Genomic DNA, 6000 nt, shown 5'->3' with positions numbered 1-6000 from the left:
CCCTCTGTGCTCCAGTGTTTCAACCTGGGTGTTGGCCCACTGTGCCCTGTTCTGTTGAACTTGAACCTCACCTCTCACCTCTCCCCTTCTCAAGGTACCAATAGGACACGCTTTCTTTCCTTCTTAATTCTTATTTTCCCTTTTAAGATGGAAGGACTCAGCTTGTAATTAGCACATCCTTTTTGAAGCCTTTCTATGCCCTCAGTCTTACGTGATGCTGCTTTCTGCCCCCAAACAGCTAGGCTATATTAAGTTCTTTCGCATAACAGTCACCACACTGCTATGTGTTTGTTACTTACCCATATCTCCAAAAAAATGGTTAATTCTTTGAGGGCAAGGATTATGTCTTTAACCTCGTTATTCCTCGGGCCTGGCAAAGTACTTTGTGGATTAGCAGTCACTCCATAAATGAATAACTTATAAATGAAGGAGAAGAACAATAAAACAAGGAACTGACATTTACAGTGGAAAGACTGGGGCTCGTCAGGGATATGATAAAATAAGCAATCTGGATGTAAGAGACAGTGCAAGCTGGGAAACAGTGGAAAACAGCTGTGATCGTGGAGGGGCCTAGAGGCATGCTGGAAAGGTTGTCGTTGTTCCTTGAGCAAATTAACATGAAAATAGGAGATTGTTAGAGTTACAAGGCAACCTAGAGCCCATGTGGACAGGCCAGTTTGCCATTTTACAGATGAGGAAACTTCCAGACCTAGAGACAAGACAGAAATATGTGGAAGGTTGCATCTGAGGTGGTAGAGAGGGAGTTTACCCTTGAGCCCCTGATTTCAAGCTCAGATCCGCTTTCCCTATCTATCACTGATGGGTGCAGTGAGTAGCCTACAAAGCGGGGCAGAGGGCTGGGGAGAGGTGAACCCTAATCCCATTCGGGACATTGTTGCTCGAGTTCAGTTGTGAGGCACTTTTGGCCTGGATTAGAGTGAAAGCAAAGAAAGTGACAAGGAATGAACAAATTGAGGAGGTATCTTGAAGTATGATTTAATAGGGAGAGATCTGATAGGATAAACAGGAGGGAGAAATTGAAGATAACTCCTGGATAAAGGAACAATAGTGGAAAAAGAGGAGAGATGTCAAGTAATTGGAGGGGAAGTGGATGTGTTGGTTTACACATGTAAGTGTGAGGTGGGATAGATTTTAGAGTTTCCAGAATAGAAGAATCATTGAAACTATAAGGCCATAAATGGTAGTGAGGGAGAAAAGTAGGGAAAAGAGAAATAAAGCAAGTCAGTAACTATGCCAACTAGTTTGGGTGGAAGAGGGAAGCAAAAGCTGGTTAAGATGTCAGAGAAAGATTCATCATAAGTGAGATTCTGAGAGCAAGTAATAATTCAGTGATTCAGGAGCTCATACTTTAGATGTGGACGCCAGAGAAAGAGTTCAAGGAGGGAGTTGCCTAACAATAAAAAGCTATAGAAGGGAAGGAGAAGTAAAAAATGGTCAAAATAACATGGCTAAAACACTATGGCACAAATCAGATGCCCTTTATCACCTGTTTTATAGGTCATTCGCTGGGGAACAAGAGCTTTGGCAATGTATGCCGGGCTGTCCCGTTACTCTGGGTAGCGTTCAGTTAACTCTTCCAGGAACGTGTTCAGCAATTGGAAATCAGTTACTCAGTTAATCTTTATTTTTTAACAATTTCATATATCATTATAAGAGGGGGTATGGTCTCATTTGTGGTAAAATTATATACACATATAAATGTCTAAAAAGATCTATAAATATAGACTTAGATGTAGATCTATAGATCTATACCTATATCTATACACCAAAATATATAATAGTGGTTATTTCTTGGTTGTGGGATTATGACTGGTTCTCTTATTTTAGTCATTAGGTTTTAAAAAATGATAAAATTATATTCTGAAAGTTCATTTTGGATCCTGCTCTTTGTGGAATTGAAAATCGCTTTGTGACTGCTGGTATTTAAAATAGTTTTAAATGGTTGAATTACTAATTAACTTTTTTCAAGCAACAAGTTAAGCTTAAGAGAAAGTATTTTCTCATTAAGATGTGAAATATAATTCCTGTCTAGTGGCACACAGTGTTAAACAATCATCTGTGTATTTTCCAATGTGGCAGAAATTTGGCAGACTACAAGAAATACTTGCTTTCAGTGCCACATTTGTAAGTTCAGTGTAAAGTAGTCTAAGAGTTACACTTTGACAGATGTTGGGAAATTGGTATTTGTAAAAAAAAAATGTGAAGCCTTGAGAATCATTTTAAAAGGCACTCTTGGAGAAATCATGCTAAAAAGCACGTTTTACAAAGTCTCCACTGGAGTTTTCAAGTAACTAGACAGAAATACCCCTTTTATTTCAAAAATTTTTGTATATATCTTTGTACATTTTTTGTACTTCTTGACCTTCTAGAGTACATGCTATACAGCCCTGTGGGAAGCACTAAGCAAACCCTTTAATGATCAGTCACTTTCATTGAGAAAGCAACATTTTAAAGGGCCTAGACATGTATGTCATCACATAATTCTGTACAGAAAAATTAGCTTTTATTGGAGTTAACTCCTCCTTTTGTCTTGACCCTGTAGGTTGGTAAATATTATCGACTAAGGTAGGCAGACTTTTAAGATGGTCTCAGTGATCTCACTTCTTGGTATTCAGGCTCTTGTGTAATCACCTCAACTTGAGTGTGGGCTGGACCTAATGACTTGTCCCAACCAATAGAATAAGGCAAAGCTGATGAGCTGTCATTTCCGCAATTAGGTTACAATAGATTGTGAGTTCTGTCTTCCTAGCAGACTCTATTGATTTTTTAGCTTGCACTTGCTGATAGAGCAAGCTGTCACTCAGGAGAGTCTCACTTGGTAAGGAACTGAGGATGGCCTCTAGCCAAAAGCTAGTGAGGAACTGAGAGCCTCAAGTCCACCAGGAAACTAAATGGCAATGACTACGGTTTAAGCTTGGAAGTCCGTCCTTCCACAGTTGAGCTTTCAGACGAGACCTCATCCCTGGCCAACACCTTGATTGCAGCCTTGTGAGTGACCCTGAAGCAGAGGACCCCAAATTCCTGGCCCATGATACTGTGAAATAATAAATATATGTTGTTTTAAGCCACGAAGTTTTGGGGTAATTTGTTATGCAGCAATAAATAGCTAATACAGGCGGCAATGGAAAATTCCCGAAGGAGGGAAGATTTACTTAGAAATTTGGGACATAATTCCCATTTTCTTTTCTTTTTTTCATAATTAAAGTTTATTGGGGTGACAATTGTTAGTAAAGTTACATAGATTTCAGGTGTACAATTCTGTATTACATCATCTACAAATCCCATTGTGTGTTCACCACCCAGAGTCAGTTCTCTTCCATCACCATATATTTGATCCCCTTTACCCCTCATCTACCACCTCCCTCCCCCTTTGCCCTCTAATAACCACTAAACTATTGTCTGTGTCTATGAGTTTTTGCTTCTCATTTGTTTGTCTTGTTCTTTTATTGTTTTTGGTTTATGTACTACATATCAGGAAATCATATGGTTCTCTGCTTTTTCAGTCTGACTTATTTCGTTTGGCATTATAATCTCAGGATCCATCCATGTTGTCACAAATGGGCCCTTACTTACATTCACCGTTTCTTACCACCGAATAGTATTCCATTGTGTATATACACCACAACTTCTTTATCCATTCATCTATCAAAGGACATTTTGGTTGTTTCCATGTCTTGACTACCGTAAATAAAGCTGCAATGAACATTGGAGCACACTTGTCTTTATGTGTAAATATTTTCAGATTTTTTGGGTAGATACCCAGGAGAGGGATTGCTGGGTCATATGGTAATTCTATTCGTAATTTTTTGAGGAACCTCCACACTGCCTTCCATAGCGGCTGCACCAGTCTACATTCCTACCAACAGTGTATGAGGGCTCCTTTTTCTCCACAGCCTCTCCAACATTTGTTACTATTTGTCTTGTTGATGATAGCCATTCTAACTGGGGTGAGGTGATATCTTATTGTGGTTTTATTTGCATTTTCTCTGATGATTAGTGATGTTGAGCATTTTTTCATATGTCTATTTGCCATTTGTATGTCCTCTTTGGAGAAATGTCTCTTCAGGTCCTCTGCCCATTTTTCAGTTGGGTTGTTTGTTTTTTTGTTATTGAGTTGTATGAGTTCCTTGTATATTTTGGACATTAGCCCCTTATTGGAGGCACTGTTTGCAAAAATCGTCTCCCATTCAGTTGGTTGCCTCTTTATTTGTCGATGTTTCTTTTGCTGTGCAGAAGCTTTTAAGTTTGATATAGTCCCATTCATTTATTTTAGCTTTTACTTTCCTTGCTTTTGGAATCAAATTCATGAAATGCTCTTTGAACCAAGGTCCATAAGTTTAGTACCTATGTTTTCTTCTATGCAGTTTATTTTTTCAGGTCTTATGTTTAAGTCTTTGATCCATTTTGATTTAATTTTTGTACATGATGACAGATAGCAGTCCAGTTTCATTCTTTTGCATGTGGCTTTCCAATTCTGCCAGCACCATTTATTGAAGAGGCTGTCTTTTCTCCATTGTATGTTTTTTGCTTCTTTATCAAAAATTAACTGTCCAGGCCGGCCAGGTGGCTCAGGTGGTTAGAGTTCCATGCTCCTAACTCCAAAGGCTGCGGTTCGATTCCCACATGGACCAGTGGGCTCTCAACCACAACGTTCCAGTTCAACTCTTGAGTCCTGCAAGGGATGGTGGGCAGTGCCCCCTGCAACTAAGATTGAACATGGCACCTTGAGCTGAGCTGCCTCCCGGATGGCTCAGTTGGTTGGAGCACGGGCTCTCAACCACAAAGTTGCCAGTTCGATTCCTCGACTCCTGCAAGGGATGCTGGGCAGTGCCCCCTGCAACTAGAAACGGCAACTGGACCTGGAGCTAAGCTGCACCCTCCACAACTAAGACTGAAAGGACAACAACTTGAAGCTGAACAGCACCCTCCACAACGAAGATTGAAAGAACAACTTGACTTGGAAAAAAAGGCCTGGAAGTGCACACCCAATAAAGTCCTGTTCCCCTTCCCCAATAAAATCTAAAAAAAAATAATAATCTGTCCATATTTATGTGGTCTTATTTCTGGTTCTCAATTCTATTCCATTGGTCTATGTATCTGTTTTTCGGCCAATACCATGCTATTTTGATATTGTTGCCCTGTAGTACAAACTAAAGTCAGGGAGTGTGATACCTCCAGCATTGTTCTTTTTTCTTAAGATTGCTTTTGGCTACTCAGGGTCTTTTGTGGTTCCAAACAAATCTGATGATTTTTTGTTCGCTTTCTTTAAAAAATGTGATTGGGATTTTGATGCGGATCGCATTAAATCTGTATATTGCTTTGGGTACTATGGCCTTTTAAAACTATGTTGATTCTTCCAATCCATGAGCACAGTATGTCTTTCCATTTCCTGTGTCTTCTTCAATTTCTTTTAAAAATGTCTTATAGTTTCAAGCATATAGTCTTTCACATCCTTGGTTAAATTTATTCCTAGGTATTTTTATTCTTTTGGTGCAATTGCAAAAGAATGTTTTTTTTTTTATTTTCTTTTTCTGGGATTTCATTGTTAGTATATAGGAATGCAATGGACTTTTTTTTGTACGTTGATTTTGTAGCCAGCAAATTTACTGTATTCGTTGACTGTTTCTAATAGCTTTTTGGTGGAGTCTTTCCGGTTTTCTATGTATAGCATCATGTTATCTGCAAAGAGTGACAATTTAACTTTTTCATTCCCAATTTGGATGCCTTTTATTTCTTTCTCTTGCCTGATTGCTCTGGTGAGGACTTCCAACATTGTGTTGAAAAGCAGAGGTGATAGGGGACAGCCCTGTTGTGTTCCTGAATGTAGAGCAAAGGGCTTCAGTTTTTCACTGTTAATTGAGACATTAGCTGAGGGTTTGTCATATATGGTCTTTATTATGTAAGGTATTTTCCTTCTATACCTATTTTATTAAGTGTTTTAATCATAAATGGATATTGTATCTTGTGAAATGCTTTTTC

Source organism: Rhinolophus ferrumequinum, chromosome 14 (assembly GCF_004115265.2).
Source record: "Rhinolophus ferrumequinum isolate MPI-CBG mRhiFer1 chromosome 14, mRhiFer1_v1.p, whole genome shotgun sequence".
Lineage (NCBI taxonomy): Eukaryota > Metazoa > Chordata > Mammalia > Chiroptera > Rhinolophidae > Rhinolophus > Rhinolophus ferrumequinum.
The sequence above is the reverse complement of the archived record's forward strand: the minus strand, read 5'-3'. Positions refer to the sequence as shown.